The sequence below is a fragment of the Humulus lupulus genome, chromosome 2, assembly GCF_963169125.1.
Source record: "Humulus lupulus chromosome 2, drHumLupu1.1, whole genome shotgun sequence".
NCBI lineage: Eukaryota > Viridiplantae > Streptophyta > Magnoliopsida > Rosales > Cannabaceae > Humulus > Humulus lupulus.
Window position 1 is genome coordinate 19561493 of NC_084794.1, and position 19370 is coordinate 19580862.

General features: G+C 38.8%; 1 non-coding gene across 1 annotated transcript; it reads right to left on the reverse strand.

Moving 5' to 3' along the window:
- Positions 1–18839: 18839 nt before the first annotated feature.
- Positions 18840–18946, reverse strand: LOC133820061 (small nucleolar RNA R71). The gene has a single exon (XR_009886495.1). It is a non-coding gene; the product is annotated as a small nucleolar RNA R71 (small nucleolar RNA).
- Between the last annotated feature and the right edge of the window lie 424 nt (positions 18947–19370).

Consider the following 19370-nt stretch of genomic DNA (forward strand, 5'->3'; position numbering starts at 1 on the left):
AAATAGGAACGATCGAGCTGGTGATGACCTTGGGAGAGGGACCTCGGACAGTCTCGAAACTCCTCGAGTTTGTGGTCATCGATTGTCCTGCCGCGTACAATGCCATTTTGGGTCGACCTACACTGATAGCGTTTGAAGCCATTACCTCCATCCGCCACCTCGCGCTAAAATTCCCCTCTTCCTTGGGGATATGCATGGTCCGAGGTGACCAACTTGCTGCCAGGGAATGCTACATCATTTCTATGAAGGGAAAATTAAAACCCGGGCTGTAACGCCCTGGTTAGCCAAGACTGTTACATTATGTGTTTACAAAGTGCCAGACTTGCTAATCAAGTCATTTAGTTAAAATCGTGATACTGAACTGTAAAGGAACTAGGGTTGAAAGTATTTTGGTCTCAAAAGCCACATTTTCATTAAGGAATGTTATCTATTTACACGGGATCCCAAAAATACAAGTTTAAAGATTGTTTACAAAAGTTATAAGACTCAGATACAATAACCAGCCATACTAAGGCAAAACAAGCAGTTAGGTAATCCCTGTCCTGGTCCACTCCTCGACCATGGTGATCGAACAGCTGGCTATGTACATTACACCTCGGAGCTCTCCATCTCAGGCTTGGTCTAGCTTGCCATTGCCTTTACCTGCACCACGTAGCACCCGTGAGCCAAGGCCCAGTAAGAAAACACAATTACAACAGAGCATAAGCAATTATCAGACAAGTCAATATCTCACATTGCATCACATAGCCTCAGTCAAATAACCATTCAATATAGTCAAGTATTCCACATACTAGGCATATCAATTCATAACATGCACAATTTATAAACGATAACCAAGGCTAGCGCTCACAGGCTGCTCCCTCTGTTATCCCAGTGCTCATGCTCCCAGTGGCCAAATCGCGCTCTGTGCGTTAATAGTATGTACGACACTCTTAGGCCGCTTTTACATGTCCCATGGCGTAATACCAACATTGACACGATACAATTTTCGGGAGCGCTTAGTCCCATCACAATCATATAACCGGGTGCAGTTCTCTTACCTTTCAATTCAATAGCTTTGATCCCTTGACTCCTCGAGCACGATCCCCCTCGAGCCCTAGTGCTCACCTAAACAAAATCATGGCCAAAGTCATCATCAACCCTCAAGTTCAAAACCTAGCACCGGGGCCAATCCCGAGCCCCCGGGAAGTCCTAGTTCCACCAAACAAGGTGGTGGAACCAAACCCCAAACCTTAGGTCAAAAACCCTTGCAAATAACCCTAAAATCCCATTCAGAAGGCAGGGTAGCGCTACAGCGCTCTTGGGAGGGCGCTACAGCGCTATAGACAGAAGCCAAATTCCCCTCAGCATTATGGCCTAGCGCTACAGCGCTAGTCACAGACAGCCTAGCACCAAAATTTCTCTTCTGCGATTTCTTCGAACCAACCTCAACCAAACCTCTTCCAACTCTTACCCAAACTCAAAAACAACCTCATAAACACCCTCCACTCATCCCAAGCACCCCAAACATGTAAAACCTAAGCACATGCATCCACAAACTCAGAATTCACCATAGCCACTTCTAAGCTCTAAAACTCAGTAAAAATCAGCTGAACATCAAAGTTTAGAGTTTAGACCTTATACCTTTGATAGAATTTCGACTACAAGCTGCCTCTAGACTCCTTTTGCTTGCTCCTCCTTAACATTTGCCCTGAATTTCCCAAGGTCCCCATCAAATTCTACTTATACACCATAGTTCATAAACCAAACCAGCAACTGAAGAGATTATAGAAATCTTACCTCAAGTGATGGCCTAATCTTGCTAAACCCTTATCAAACCCTCAAACTTAGCTCAGTAACCTTGTGGCTTAATTGGGCTAGCTTCCCCCTGAGTTTTACTCCAGAAATCCTCAAGAAATTGGTGAAGAAAGCCTGAACCGACTTAGAGAAACTCTCTCTGTTTTTCCCTCTTTCTTTCCCCTTCCTTTTCCTTCTTTTTCAGACTTCTTTGATATTCTACAAATTCCACCAACATAAAGCCTTAGTATAATTTAACTTCTGTAAAGCAAATGACCATTATGCCCTCCCTATTAATTCTAACCCTTTAGTCCACTTAAGGGCATTTTAGTCATTTCACCCAAGTCCCGCTAATTCCTCTAGTGTCTTTATTATTTCCTGCATAGTTCCCGATACCTAATTAATCACCAATAATATTCCTCAACGTCAAAATAAACTCCAGTATATCCGCTAAATTCCCATTTATACCCCTGAGCTCACCCCGAGCCGGGTATAAATCCCCGCTATGACTTTTCCGCTACTTTGCTCACTAGGATCGTCTCGAGTCATAGATCACAGATATATCCACATAATAATGTGGTCTCGACAATTATCACATATATTAAAGCAGTTATGCCCATAATGGCCAAAAGTACGATTATGCCCTTCTAACCTAATCTGGGCCCATATGCATACTAACACACATAGTCATGCATCTTAAATACTCAAGTAATCATATAACATGCTTCAAATCATAATCATGCATCTTAATCATTAAAACCACACATAGTCTCCATTATGCCCTCCAGGCACACTAATCAAGGCCCTTAAGCCTTATTAGTGAATTTGGGTCGTTACACAGGCAGTTAACGATGACCGTCCAGGGCGGAAATGAGGAATCTCAGGAACTTGTGCCTAATCCTGAGATTGAAAAACCTCAGAGCGCCAAAGGGGAGAATATCATCCTAAATGATGATATCGACCCCAAAATAGGCGAGGATAAATCCGAGCTCCAAGCCATCGAAGAGCTCGAGGAGGTAAATATCGATCCACAAAATCCCTCGCGGATGGTAAAGCTCGAGAAAAATCTATGTGGCAAAAGGAAGGCGGAGCTGATTAAGTTTCTGCAGGAGAACCTGGATGTGTTCGCATGGTCTCATGAAGACATGCTGGGGATCAGTCCGAGCATCATCATGCACACCCTCCACTTGGATAAAAGCGTGCCTGCGAAATCCCAGAGACAAAGGCGCCTAGGAACAACTTAAGCTAAGGCCCTAGAAAAAGAAGTAGCCCGACTCTTAAAGTCCGGCTTTATCCACGAGGCGAAGTTCCCGATCTGGGTCGCCAATTCTGTGTTGATCCCTAAGCCCAACGGGAAATGGCGGACCTGCATCGACTTCTCCGATCTGAACAATGCCTGCCCCAAAGACTGCTTCCCTTTGCCAAGGATCGACCAACTGGTAGACGCCATGGCGGGGCACGAGTTCATGTCTTTTATGGATGAATATTCGCGCTATAATCAGATCGCCCTGAATCCAGCGGACCAGGAGCACACTAGCTTCATGACCCCGACCAACGTTTATTGTTACAAGGTCATGCCCTTCGGGCTGAAGAACGCTGGAGCTACATACCAGAGGTTGGTAAATAGGATGTTTGCCAAGCAGATCGGGAAGAACATGGAAGTGTATGTTGACGACATGCTGGTCAACTCGAAAACTGCTGATAACCATGTTTCCGATCTAGAGGAATGCTTTAAGATATTGAGAGAATACGGCATGAGGCTTAACCCACAAAAATGCACGTTCGGGGTCGCGTCAGGGAAATTCCTGGGTTTCATTGTCAATACCAGAGGAATCAAAGCAAACCCTGATAAGATCAGGTCGCTGCTCGAGATGCCCTCACCTCAGTCGTGAAAAGACGTTCAAGGCCTAACAGGAAGGGTGGCGGCCCTTAATCGGTTTATTTCTAAATCTACCGACAAGTGTCTGCCATTCTACAACCTGCTCCGGGGGAATAAGAAGTTCGAGTGGACCGAGGAGTGCGAACGTGCCTTCCTCGACCTAAAGGCACATTTAGCTGAGCCGCCCGTATTATCCAAACCAACGGCATGAGAGCCTCTTTTCCTTTACCTAGCTGTCATAGAAGATGCAGCTAGCTCCGTATTAGTCTGAGAAGAAGACCAGTCTATTACATCAGCAAGAGGCTTCTCGGAGCTGAATCTTGGTATCCGTTGATGGAGAAGATGGCCTTCTGTCTTATCACGGCCTTCCAGAAGCTCAGGTCGTATTTTCAGTCCCACTCAATACATGTCATAACCGATCAACCTTTAAGGCAGGTTTTGCAAAAACATGGAGCATCGGGACGTCTGTTGAGGTGGGCTATTGAGCTCAGCCAGTTCGAAATTTTGTACATACCGTGAACTGCAATAAAAAGCCAGGCCCTGGTTGATTTTGTGGCAGAGTGCACGGGATTCCGAGATGATCCTGTAGAAGAGTCAGCCTAGGCCTCCTTACCCCAGGCCTCATGGAAGGTCTTCGTAGATGGCTCGTCTAACGAGAACGGCTCCGGGGCTGGAATCATATTAATATTCCCAGAAAGACATCGATTCCACTCGGCGTTGCGATTCGAATTCAAAGCGTCCAACAACGAGGCTGAATACGAAGCTTTACTGGCCGAGCTAAGGGTGGCCCAGGAGCTGAAGGCCAGCTCCGTCCAATGTTACAGCGATTCCCAGCTCGTGGTAAACCATGTGTTAGGGGAATACCAAGCACGGGGAACCAAGATGGCTGCTTACCTGGCCAAGGTAAAAAGCGAGCTATCTGCATTTGAGCGTGGCTCAATTGAGCCGATACCTCGGGAGAAGAATGCCAATGCGGACGCCCTGGAAAAGTTCGCTACCTCTGGAGAGACGGAGACTTTGGGGTTAGTGTCGGTAGAGTTCTTGAAGAAACCAAGCATAGAGGAAGTCGGGGTGGAGGTCGAGATGATAGACGCCAGACCAACCTGGATGACCCCCATCCTCGAATATCTCACAGCAGGAAAGTTACCTGAAGAGCGAAATGATGCAAGGCGGGTACTTTACAAGGCTCCAAGGTATATAGTGGTAGATGTGATATTATACCGACGTGGACACTCTTTACCTCTCCTACGGTGTGTTCTGCCAATGCGAAGCGAAGACCATTTTGCAGGAAGTGCACGAGGGTTTTTGCGGAGATCACACTGGGGGGCAAAGCTTGGCCCTTAATTCAAATTGATTGATCGATGTTTTTCTTAAAAAGCACGAGATATCGATAAAGGATTAACGCGAACTAAGTTGTATCCTAGATATAACCAGGTCGTCCAATAACTTAGAAGTTAATTCAAATTGATTGATCGATGTTTTTCTTAAAAAGCATGAGATAATGATAAAGGATTAACGCGAACTAAGTTGTATCCTGGATACAACCAGGTCGGCCTAAAAACTTAGAAGTTAATTCAAATTGATTGATCGATGTTTTTCTTAAAAAGCACGAGATATCGATAAAGGATTAACACGAACTAAGTTTTCAAATTAATGTCCTGGATACAACCAGGTCCTAAAACTTAGAAGTTAATTCAAATTGATTGATCGATGTTTTTCTTAAAAAACACGAGATATCGATAAAAGATTAACACGAACTAAGTTTTTAAATTAATGTCCTGGATACAACCAGGACTTAAGTCTTAGAAGTTGGTTCAAGTTGATTAACATGTTTTTTCCTAGAAAAGCATAAGATGCCAATCACAACACCAACAAAAACTAAGTTATCACCAAGTGCATAGAAGAGAAATAAAGTCAGGGCAAAAATATGTAAATCAATTGAAATAAAGTTGGGGATACCAATTGTCTCAAGGTTAAAAAACCTCATAATATAAAGTTACAAAAAAAATATAAATGATAAAAGGAAGGGAGAAAAAATCCTAAGCCCCGCTAGGTCGCTTTGATGAGGTCACCCCCTCGCCATCCTGCTCGGTGGCAGTAGAAGTCTCCCCGGTCTCGGAGGGTGCCTCTTGTTGAAGGCGAGCTTTGAACTTCTCCAAGAAGGACTCCCACACATCCGGCCCCAGGAAGGAGAAGTCACCATCCGGGTTGAAGACCCAGTAGTGGTAGAGCATAGTCTCCATGGAGGAGCTGGAAGCTGCCCTCTCCGCCGCCAGAGCAGCCTTGGCCTCCTCGACCTCGACCTTCGCAGCGTCTAGTGCAGCCCGGGCAGCCTTGGCCTCCTCAAGCTCGATCTTCGCAGTGGCTAGGGAGACCTTGGTGGCCTCGGCCTCCTGCAGCTTGGTCCGAGATGCCTCCAGCTCGGTTTGCGCAGCGACCGAAGTGGCCTGCGCGACCTTCTCATTTTCCAGGGCAGTTTCCAGGGCCGCCTTGGCATCCCTTTCCTGTTGTTGAGCAGTCGCGAGGCTGACCTGCGCAGCCTGGTGCTTGCCCCTGATCTCCTCGATCCTGGCCCGGGACCGATATATGCTCCGGTGGAGGGCCAAAGCCTCCTACAAGACCAAAAGATAATAAGGCAAGTGCCTTAGGAAAAAAAAAATAATACAAACAAACAGGGAGTACCAATGGCAAAGACAACTTACCGTAAGGGTCATCCCCGATGAAGACTCCATCACGTTCTCTGGGCTCCTTGTCTCGATCTCCCGCAGATCCCTCGAGGTGGCATTGTAGCAATGATCCACCATGTAGGTCGCGATTTCGTAGACCGTCCCCCTAAAGACCTCGAGGACTTTCTCCAAGGCCTGGGGGTTGACCGGGACGCGCACACTGGGGGTCGAAGCTGCCAAGGTCCCAGTGGATGCCTCCGGCTCCCGAATAGAGACAGGAGGTCGCGGGGGAGGTGGAGCCATCATCTTCTCCATTGCAGGAGGGGGTGGAGGCACCTTCTCTAGAGCAGCAGGGGCTTGGTTTTTCCCCTTTGCAGGAGATTTGGAGGTAGTGCCGATGGCTTTCTTCGCCATCCGAAGCCTCTTCACCATGGGCCCGGAAGACCCGGAGGAAGGGTTTCCTTTAGGGAACATAGCTCGAAGATCATTGCTCCCGGGCTGTGACATCTCCTCTGTTGAAACAGAGACAACAAAGCATTAATATACATGTAAAAATATTTGTGCAAAACAATAAAAAAGGGAAGTAGAGCTTAAGTATGTATTGAAAGGGGTCCTACCCTCCGAGCTAGAGGAGGAATCTATGGTCACGACCTCCGCCCCCGGAGCTTCAGAGGGGAGTCTAAGATAACGACTTCACGAGCTAGAGGAGGCTCTGGGTCCGGATCTGCCTCGGGATTGGACTCTTCTACGTACTGCCTAAGACCCGGAGCTACTACACCCTCCAGGAGGGAGGGCCACGACCTAAGATTGGTCCCGTACTCCTCGAAAAAGGCCGACCTAAAGGCCAAGGTATTATCTACAACTATAGTACCCCTAGGGCGGCTCATGTCATAACACATCATGAGCTGGTCGACGCATTGGAGTAGGGTGATGTCACAGTCTGGGTCTTTTTGGTGGCGATGAAAGGGTTGGCTGGGGTTAAACCTAGCAAGCCTTAGGTCGGCGGTGGCCCTATCTAAGTCCCTAAATAAATAAGGGTTACCTTGGCCGAAGGGGCCAGCTGCTGCCCTGGACTGGGCTCTCTCTGCATTGACTTCTTGGGCGACCTCCAGAGCCCACTTCCGCCGCACAAGGGGCACCTCGTCCTCATCCTCATCTGTGGACGCCTCCTTGAGGATGGGCGCCATCTCATGAGCAGCGGGGATGGTCCGCGGTCTCCTCAAGGCCAGAGTCTGGCCCAGAGAGATTAACTTACACGCCAGCATCGTCTCGTCAGACACGAGCTGACGATAATCCTTTTCACTTGGGGGGAGCCCCGCCAAGGTTTCATATTGACCCCCAAGGGTCACTGATTTGGCCGTCCTCGCGAAAATAGCTGCATGATAGATTCTAAGTCAGGAACGAATAAAAAGAGGCTAATCAACAATCAACTTACGAGCTGAAGATAGAAGGAACTTACGAGGACGGTTGAAGTAGTGGTGTTCGTAGTTGCGAAACCCCTTTGACATGAAGAACTGAACCTTAAAGTCATTGGGGTGGCTGGGCAGCTCGATGACCGCAGCCGAATTTGGAAAACGGGTCAGGTAGTAGAACCCGTCACCTCGCCCCCGTTGCTCCGGGCTGGCTTTGAGGCAAAAGAAGTATAGAATGTCCGCCAGTGTGGGGACCTCCGATTCCTGCTTCAGGAATAAATACTTCAACCCCGCTAACAGACGGTAGGAGTTAGGGGGCAGCTGGAAGGGGGATAGCTTCACGTAATTTAAAAAATCCACGAAGTACTGGTCCAATGGGAGGAAGGCCCCAGCCTTGAGATACTCATCGCTCCAGGCGGCGTACTCCTCATCGAGCGGCGCGCAGCTTCGCTCGCCTTCAAGGGGAGGTCGGGCGTCCAGGGCGCCCCTCCCTATCTCAATGTTGTGGGAAAGCAAAATTTTGTTGACTTTCCCTTGGGTGGTGACCTTCAAGGCGATCCTCTCGGCCTCAAAAAAGGCGTCGGGCCCCACCTCGACCTCCTTCTCCACGGTGGGGCCAAAGTTGGGGATCAGGGAGTCTGTGGCCACCTCTTTCCCCTTACTGGTTTGTTGGGAGGATGAGCTGCCAGCACTCTTCTTGGGTGCGCTCTTCTTGGGTCCCATCTGGTCGCCTAACGAACAAAGAAGAAAGTTTAGAAAAGGCGACCTAAGCATAAGAAAGAATCTAGCGCGAAGGGTTTCCTTTACACGGGCTGAGGTAATCTTAGCCCGCGGCGAGTGAGACCACGCGGTTCTATGAACACGCGCCTGTGCTCCCAACGGGTCCCCGATTACTCGGAATCTGTGTGTCAGGAGGGTCAGAATAAAAGTTTGCCTTGGAATGAAAGTTTCAGAAGGCAACAGTAGGCAAAATCGCCTGTGAAGCGTTTCCCCTAAGCTACCTAGTTTTTGCACCCTAAAAGCTTGTTGTTCCAAACAGGCATTAAAAATTTCTACCCAGAAAATCACCCCAGAATTTGTATCCTATGAGTCATGCTCCTAATCAGTTTTTCCTATGGTCGATACCCCTAGGATAAAATCCTACGCATAAAATACCAGCAAAGAAAAGCAAAAGACCAACAACCTACTGCATGCGGCTAAAGAGAAAGTTTACCTAAGCAACAGTAAGGGAAAACATTTAAAACATGCAACAAACGGAGGACTTACAGAAATTTCTTGCTGTGTAAAGACTGAAAGGAGCGTCTGGATTGAAATCCTGCTGGAATTGCTGGTAACGGAGTCACAAAAGAGCCCTCGTGTCTAAACCTCTGGAACGCTGGGAATAGTGACCGGAAGAAAGAAAGGGTTTTGAGACTGAGAAGAAAGAAGAAGATGAGAAAATTTTCAAATGAAAGGGTGGCTCAGGCAAAAGGTGGCCAACCTTTTATATACGTAAAAGGCCAAAGGATGAGGGCCGTTCGATCGTCTTGATGTAAGATACGAGGATCACTACTCGAAAGACGAAACAACGGCCGAAGATAGGCTAGGCCATTTAATGCGGTTCTCAGAAGACGGACCGTCACCAACCACGATGCTCCACGTATTCGATACCAGCGTAATGGGCGGAATGTGAAGAGTCCCCAAAGAAGACTGAAAGCCCCCACTGTGGCCCCAGGTGATGTCATATGCCACGAGCAGGGGCTTGGGGGGCAAATGTACGCCCTAAATATGCACAGGTTATTAGCGAGCTAAGAAAGGGCATAATTATATCAGCCATGTGGAAGACACCTACCCGGAGCTGCTGTTACAAGGTCCTACCTCTTTAAGCTCGAGGTAACCAAAGGTTTATTGCGATTATTAAGGCATCGGGTCAGCAGAGTGGACATCATGGGCTGAGACTACATCAAGCTCGAGGTACGAGATTGAGTTAGCACCTCTGACCTTTTATAAAGTCACCCACGCAATGTAAACGTGCATATATCAGACATCACGTGTCTACTCCATTCCTGAATTCTCGGACACGCAGCATAAATGTGCGTGTTCAGGCACCCACGACTGGGTTGGTCCGTGTGGCCCATTACCCCCCTTAACTATTGATTAGACCACACTTCATTGTCAGGTTTTAGGAATTAATCATGAATGTCACAGAAGTGACATGATGGGTAAGAAGGTCACGGGATGACCTCCTTTGCCAACACCCTATAAATATGGAGACCCTGGGAGTTGCAAGGGGTGGGCTTCTAATTTGTAAAGAAACACCCTGTAAAGAATATCAGAGAGATATCAATAATATTGACTGGTGGACTAGAATGATTTTAACCTTTGAACCACCTAAAAAAAGTATTCGAGTTACAATTTTCCTTTGAGATCATTCATCTATTACGGTTCATTATTTAGCACTAATCCCTCTCCTTATTCTTATAATTATCTGTTGCCGAAGAACCGCGTCAACACAAGCCATTTGACAACATCAATTACAACTTGAAACCTTAATCGATTATTCTCAACTTGCTCAGAAGTTTGTTTTTCAATAAAACCTCTAATATGTGTAGAAGCATTCATCAAATCATTGCATGCTTTTACATTATTTTTATAAACCGAGTTAGGACTTTTACCCACATGTGGAAAGAGAGCACAATTATTTCCATCGTTGACTTTCTTCCAATTCTTGAAGCCTCCAAGAACAAATTTGTTTGATTCCACTCGTCCATGTGGCTTACTAAATAGATAACAAGGCAAACAAAATATTGCACCAATTGATGGAGAGTATTCTAGCAAAGAACGAAACAATTCAAACCAAGAGCTACAAAAATGTCGAGGATGTGCCTTTGATCTAGATGGTGGATAGTTTTCAAGTTTGATTTGATATGGTCTGAATTTAATATAAGCTCGACGAATTTCATCTTGTTGATTAATTGGGTATTCCCAAATCGGGGGACGTTTTCCTGGATCATGCTCCAAAGAAGCAATATCAATCATTTCACTTTCAATTATTTGAATGGGAACTGAATTTTCAAAATTTGGAATAGATATTTGATCCTTTTCTCCAAATTGTTGATCTTGAGTAATTTTTCTTTTGAAAAATGCATCAATTTTTTGTTCCCCCACCATGAAGAGTATTTGAAGTTGAACCTAAAATTATATTGTGAGAGTTTTTATCTATACACACTATGAGTAGGAAAGGTAAATAAAAAATTTCAATACCAAAATATCTATAATTTCAAATGCATCAACTATATATTATTCATAAGGGTATTACAAATTCCAATAGCAACTCCCAAAATAAAGTAATAATTTTCTTGTATAATTTATTTGGTGTTTCCAACGTAGCTCCGATTATATTTGGTTATTTAAAAAAAAAACAGTTATAAAAAAAATTGATCCTTTCACATTCATTCCATCTACATTAAGATAGTTTATGAAATTTCTTAATACACATGAAATGGAGATTGATGACTGATGAGTAATTTTTGTATTAAAGGTTGATGAATAAAAGTTGTAAATGATGAGTAATTACTTCATGATGAAAAATAAAGGACTTTGTTGAATTGTTGCAGTTACAATGACCAAAGATGAGAGCTTTAGCCTTTAGATAAATAAAACTTCCTGAGTTCCCTGTAAAAAAAAAAAATTGAGTGACTGAATATGAAAATAGGACTCAAAAGAAATTTTGATTGTTGAAATGAGATGACAAACTTGATGAAGAAGCTAGGTTTTTTCTACCAAAACCAATTACAATTACCAAAGGCCCATATAATATATATAATTTAAATGGGCCACGTTTCTTTTTTTATGAGAACTTTACAAAAATATGGGAAAAAATAAATTACTTTCTATATTTATGGGCATTAAAGTTATGCCACAAAATATGGTAATTCTAACAAAAAAAAAAAATTTAATATGAAAATCCTACAAAATACTATGAACAAAGTACCATAAAAAAAATACACACACTCTCTCTCTTGCTTTCCAATTTCTCTCCATCTCTCCTTTTTCTCTCCATCTCTCACGTATTCTTCACTTGCTCTCTCCATTTTTCTCACAACAATGTCAGCCAACCATTTTCTCTCACAACAATAGGAGCTCTCTCACACCGGCAAATGGACGACGTATCTCCAGTCACCGCCGACGCCATCTCCGATTCGTATTCTTCTTCGCATTCTTCTTCATTTTCACGTTCTTCTTCTTCTTCTTCTTTTTTACGTTCTTCTGTGTTTTTTTTGTTGTTTCAGATCTGTTTTTTCTTTTCTTTTCAGATCTGGTTTTCTTTTACAAATCTGGTTTTTTTTTCTAAATCTGTCCAAGTAACCAGTTAGTGTCATAATTCAGTTTTATTTTCAGATCTGAGTTTTTTGTAGACTTAGTTGTAACCAGTTACCTTATTTAATTTCCTTCTTCATGGTTGTTTTTAAATCTGATTTTGTTTTTTAAATCTCGTTTTCTTTATAAAACTACCTAAGTAACCAGTTACTGTCACGTATTTATTTTATTTTTCAGATCTGAGTTTTTTTGTGGACCTAGTTGTAACCATTACCTTATTTAATCTCCTTCTTCATGTGTTATTTTTAAATTTGATTTTATTTTTCAGATTTGGTTTTCTTTATAAAACTACATAAGTAACCAGTTACCTTCTTCGATCTTCTTCTTCTTCTTGGTTATTTTCATATATGATTTTGTTTTTCAGATGTAGTTGTTTTTTTTGTTTTAAAGATTTGGCTAAGTAACTAGTTACCAATTAATTGTTATTTTGATAGGGGTAACCAGTTACTACCTTCTTCTTCTTCTACTACTACTTCTCCGATTAATTTTTTATTTTCTAAGTTTTTTTTTTCTAAGTTTGGCTCAGTAACTAGTTCAATCAGTTATTTTAATAGGAGTAACCAGTTACCTTCTTCTTCTTCTTTACTGGATGTATTCTGATCTGTTTTTTTTTCTTCCAAATCTGTCAGTAATCAGTTACAATTCCACAAGTACTTGCCATGACAGTTAAAATTGATAGTAGTAACTGGTTACTGCCACATTACTAAAAAATCTTAATTTATTTTTATAGTGGTAATCAGTTATTATTAAAAATGAAATTAAATGACATATGTACATCTCCAACAATAATCCAAAACATACATATGTATAATGACATAACCCAAACATCATCATCATCATCACAATTAGTGAAAGTCATTCTCATCACCTCATATTTGAATGTATATATAAAATTAATATAATAACAATAATAATACATCCATATATATAAATGTGTACTATTTTATAATCTTATATATATATGTATATACATGTAAAAATAATAATATCAATAATATATGTATATATATAATGGAAAAAATTATATGATTTTATGTATGCAATTAATTGTATATATATTATTAACTTAAATATGATTAAAAAAATATAGTAATAAAAATATCCTGTAATTAAAAAAATAAATATTGAAATTATATGATATATTTTAATAAAATTACAAAAATAAGGGAAAAAAATCCCATAAAAATGTAAATAAATAAAATATGCCATATAAAACTTAAGGGGAAAAAATGCCATATTTATCAAAGTTTTAAAAAAAATCCCATATTTCATGTAATTTCCTTTTTTTTTATTTGGTTGGGATATTTTTTCTATCACTCAATTAAATTTTTATTAAATAATAATTATAATATCAATAAATATATATAACTTAATTTTTTTTAGAAAAATACAAGGGGGAGCATGGCCACCTCTGCCCCCCTGTCTCCGTCATTGGCTGTCGAAGTTTGTTTTTGCTAGCGATAAAAAATTCTTAACAATAGTACTGTTATAATCAACACTGCTACAAAAATGATGATACATATATTTACAGCTTTGCGATTCACTTTATTATATGTTTTCATCAACATATTAATTTTTGGAGAAAAAAAGAAGAGTACCATTCATAGGAGTTTTGTGAATTATAAGTTGTTTCTCTCTTTCTATATATATCTTCTATATATGGTAATTAATATTGTTGGTGGGTGAGAACCATCTATATTAATTACCATCTGTCTTTTTGTTTTTGCTAGCGATAAAAAAATTATTAACAATAGTATTGTTTTAATCAACAGTGCTACAAAAACACTGATACATATATTTACAGCTTTGCGATTTGCTTTATTATATGTTTTCATCAATATATTAATTTATGGAGAAAAAAAAAAGAAGAGTACCATTCATAGGAGTTTTGTATATAAAATGTGTGTAGATAAGGGAAATGTTTTGTTTTAACGTTTTTTTTTTCCGTTAACTTTAGCGCAATTTTCTTATATTTAACAGAATATTTTTATATTTAACAGTAGATTGTAAATCTGATTTAAACTTAAATAAAATTAAATTAATAATTAATTAAACAAATTAAAATAAGATATTTTACAATAATAATTATTTAAAAATAATAAAACTATATATTTTATAGCCTCAAATAGAATTTAATTAAACTTAAACTTAATATTATATTAAACATATAATATATATAATATTTTTTGTCACTACCAAATTAAAAAATTAGAACAAACATAAACTTAAACAAAAATAAATAAATTAATTAATTAATTCAAATATGATACTTTTAAGATATTTTATTATAATTTAAATAATTGAATCATATTTATTTAAAAATAATAAAGACATATATATCATTTTTTTTATCTTATAAATATGTGTGATAGTTTATTTTTTATCAAGTGATTGGAGCTATTTTTCTTCATCAAATTCACCAAAGGACATTGTGAGATATATTAGAAACTAAAAATAATTGATGCATATATACTACTGTCTACACTATGATTTTTTCTATTATTATTTTATTTCTATTATTAATTTCTTTTTAAATATTATTGTATTTTATATATATGTCATGTAGTCATGTAAATATATATGTATATACATGATGTTTAAAAGTCATATATGTAGAGATTATTGATATAAATATTTATATATATATTATAGAACTATAATTCATTCTATATATATATATTTTTAAATAACAACAAACTGATTTTATTAAAATTATAGACAACGTTTATAATTTTAAAACTAAACAAACGTGAATTGCATATTGTTTCTACTTAGTATATATATATATGCATTAATTGTAGCACCTTAGCTTTTCTTGTATTTATGACATTATAGATTTGGAATTTTGTGAATTAAATTGTTTCTAAGCATTTGTACTGGCTGCAGAACTAGGTAGTACAATAATAATTTTATTAATTATCGATCCATAAGAGAAAGAGAAAGATATATATATATAAATATAGGTTATGAAAGTACCTCAAACTTGTGACTTTGAATGTTTCCAATGTTGTCTTTAAATGGCGATGTCTGGATTGAGTTTTGAAACAGTTGGTACAAGCCTAAATAGAGTAAATAACCAGCATTGCAACATGTGCCATGCATGGGGGTGTAGAAATGCAGTGGCACTCCATATGCATAGTAATTGCCTTATATATGATCGAGTTGCCTTTTCTGTGCTTTAACACCGTAATTTTCACATTGGACACTTTCAATTTTATACTTAATTTTCTTCCCACAAATCTATTCACCTTTTCTTTCTCGATTGAAATCGATTTTTTCATAGAATTTTAATGCTTTGTTTGGTACAAAGAAAAAAGGGAGAAATAAAGGAAATATAAATTATTAGGAGAAAGATAAAGGGGATATTTGATTAGTGCTCAAAAATGCAAATTAATTAGTTTTAAATTATAAAATAAATTAAGTTTTAATTAATATTTTCATGAATTTATTGTAATATATTTTATAATTAAAAATATTAATTTTAATTTAATTTATGTTTAATTTTCAGGAAATAAATTGCATTTGGACACTAATAAAAATGGAGAATAGAGAAATAATTAAATCTGAAAAAAAGAGAATAGAAAGTGGCATTTTTCTTAAGAGAAAATAGCCCAATATGAAGAAGCCCAGGCCCGTTGGCCCAAGCTCAGCCTTTTTCCTCTCCTAGCGCCACTTGACGCGCTCAAGGCTCGCCATGCGTCCGCCTGCCAGCCACCTGGCGGCCTCTCCACGCGCCACCTGTCTGAATGCTCCAGCAGTTCTTCACGCATGCAGCCTTCCCAGCTCCTCCTTCAGCCTCCTTTCCACCTGCATTGACCCATATGCACATATATGCATATTTCCTTCAGCATGTTAACGTGACCATTCCCAACAAAGGCCCAAATGCATATGAAAGCCCAACACACCAAGCTGCTTCAGCAAGCTCCCAACGCAGGCCCATTTGAAGCAGCCTAATTCTTCAGCCAAGGCTGCCTACGTGGCACTCTCTCATTGGTTAAAAATGGGTCAAAACCCTCTTGTGTCACTAGTCATGTTTTGTGGGTATTGGGCTTTGTAAATTGATATTTTGAGCTTTATAGATTATGTTTTTGTGGTATTTTAGAAAAAGAGCATTTTGACTATACACAAAAATAGCTAGGGTAATATTAATAATAAGATTTGATTTTTCAAAATCATATTTTATTATTAATATTTCAGATTTATTTTGTAAACCCCATTTTGTTGTTTAATTTCTTTTTAGTCATTTTCCCCATCTATAAATAGGGACACTTTCTTCACATTTGGTATGTAATTTTTAGAGTAGAGAAACTATAGCAAAATTTCCACTCACTTTCTTCTCATATTTTCTTCTTAGAATTTTGTGAGAATCATGAGCATAATGGCCTAATCTTCCTAGGAAGGTTAATGATGATTCCATATGCAAGTGATGTTATTTTGCTACTTTGATTTACTATGTTCTTAATGTAATATATTTGAGTTATTTTTGTTCTTTCATCTCTATCTTTATTTTGTTATCTTTATTTACTTATGCTAATAGTATATAGGATTAGTCATGCTCTTTCTATGTGCTTCTAATTAGTAAAAGTAATATTGATACATAATTTTATGTCTAATCTTCTATTGCATTATTGCCCTTGGGTATTTTGCCATTTTTAGATTTTTCATAAGATTAACATTGTGTTTTTAAAGTAAAGAACTTTATAACTCAAATGAACTTTTGTTAGAAAAGACTATGGACTTTAATGTTAGATTTTCCAAGTAAATGTTGGGATGTGAACTATTTACATGTGTATTTTTTGTAAATCAAGTAAGCAAGTAACTAAACTAGCATATGGATGATTCTTGAAACCTTTCATTTTCTCAAACTCTTGATTACATCTTACCTTTATTTCACTTATCTCATTTCATCACTTTATCAAAAATACAACACCAAAATCTCAAACCTCTTTCCATTTACAATTTTATTTACTTCTTGTTACTAACTTTTGTGATTATTTTCTACTAACATTTTGATTTTAGGTTACCTCCTTGTGGATCGACCGCCCGATTATACTACAACCACCGCTTAGTGGTTGTCACATTTTGGGCGTTAAATAAATTTTGGCGCCATTGCCGGGGAGGTAATTTTCAAAGGTTTAGTGAAATTTTTATAAAAATATTAGTAACTTTATTTGTATTTTTGTTAGTGTAAATATTGTGGTAGTATAGTTTTTATTTTTATTTTTATTTTATTTACTAACTTTTAGTTAATTAGACTATTATTATAAATAAAATTAAAAAAAAACTAAAAAAAATTCATATATATATCTTTTCTTTTCTTTTTCTTTTTTTATTTTTTATTTTTTATTTTTTTCGGTAAAAAAAAAACATATTTATATTATAAATATTCATATATATATACATAACTATATAAAAAATTATATATTTATATATATACTTATTATTATTTTAAATTTTCTTTCTTTTGGTTAAAAAAAACGTATATATTTATATAATTATTTTTCTTTTTTTTTTTAGCTAATTCTTACTCTATTTTTATTTCTTAATTCCTATTTTTTTTTAAGTTTAATACATATTAAAAAAAAAAAGATTAAGCTTGCTATTCTATCTTCACTATAATTTTCTTTTCTTAATTTTATTCTTGTGTTGTTTATTTTGTTGCTTAGTTTATGATTTTTCTTTGTCTTAGTTTTCCTTAGAATTTAGGTTTTTCAAAAAAAAAAAAAACATAAAATTGTTCATAAAATTTCGATCATAAAACGCTTAGTATTAGGAACAATTGTGTAATATTACAAATGGTAGAAACCGATATTGTTCTGTCTAGAAAGATTGGTTGTTAAATAAGGTTTGTGATAGCGTTACCCTCCACACTTACCTGGGAACCTCGGGGAGTTCTGTCTAGGCAAGTGTGGGTCTAAAGCGGTACCTTGGCAACCTTCCCAATCGGCCTGGGAACATTTCGAGCATCTACCTTTGCACTATTACATTGTTGAACTTATTACTATAAGAAAACCAAGCTTGTTTTGTCAAAATAAGCAATTTCACTTTGCTTAAAGGTTGTTTGGTCGAAAAGGTTGACTTGTGCTCCACCATACTTACTTAGTAACATCGGGGAGTTCTAGTAAGGCATTGGAAGATCACCCGAAAACCTCCAAATCTACCTGGGAACAAGTTTAACAAAAAAATAAAAAAAAATAAAAAAATAAAAAAAGAGACATAAAATAAATCTAATTATGATTTCTGAGAGTGGATGAATCATCAAGAAACTTCCAGTGACACTTCTTCCAATTCATCTGCCACTCTTTCCGGAACTCCTTCCGCCAATCCTGCTTCTCCACAAACTTTCCCTGATAATAACCCATTCGCAATGGCTCACAATGACGAAATCCAACCAAGAACTCTCAATGACTACCTCCATCCTACTCGCACTTACACGCCTTCATGCATTATCTTCCCTCCTAATATGCTCGCATTAGACTTTAAACCTGGCATGATTCAACTCTTGCCCATATTTCATGGAATGGAAAACGAAAGCCCATACGTGCATATCAGAGAATTCGAGGAGGTGGTAGCCACGTTCTATAACCGAGCCAAAAATGTCGATGCTGTGCGACTGAAGTTCTTCCCTTCTCCTTGAAGGACAAAGCCAAAAGCTGGTTGTACTCTTTGAGACCTAGGTCGATTGGAACATGGGAGGAGATGACCAAATCTTTCTTTCTGAAACACTTCCCCAGCCATAAGACCAACAGTCTAAAACGACAGATTTCCACATTCTCCCAAAAAGACAATGAAACGTTCTATCAAGTCTGGGAAAGATTCAAAGATCTATTAAATCAGTGCCCGCACCATGGCTATGAGAACTGGCGCTTGGTCAGTTACTTCTATGAAGGCCTCTCGAGTCGTGAGCGCCAGTTTGTAGAAATGCTATGCAATGGTGAATTCCTCGAAAAAGAGCCAGACGATGCTCTTGAATATCTCGAAGAAACTGCAAAAAAGTCTCACACCTGGACTGGTCCAAGTGCTACTGACAGCACCAACCGACACAAACCATCTGGGATCTATTAACTTTGAGAAGAGGATAGTATTAAGGCCCAACTCGAAGCTTTGAAAAAGCAGTTTGAGGTCTTAATGATGAAAAATGGGCAAAAGTCGTACATAATCACTCAAGCGGAACCGCAAGAACCTTGCTTTGTTTGTGGAGGGACGGAGCACTTAGCTAAGGACTGCTTAGCTTTGAATGAAATGAGGGGGGTTTATGAGGAGCAATGCAATGCCTTA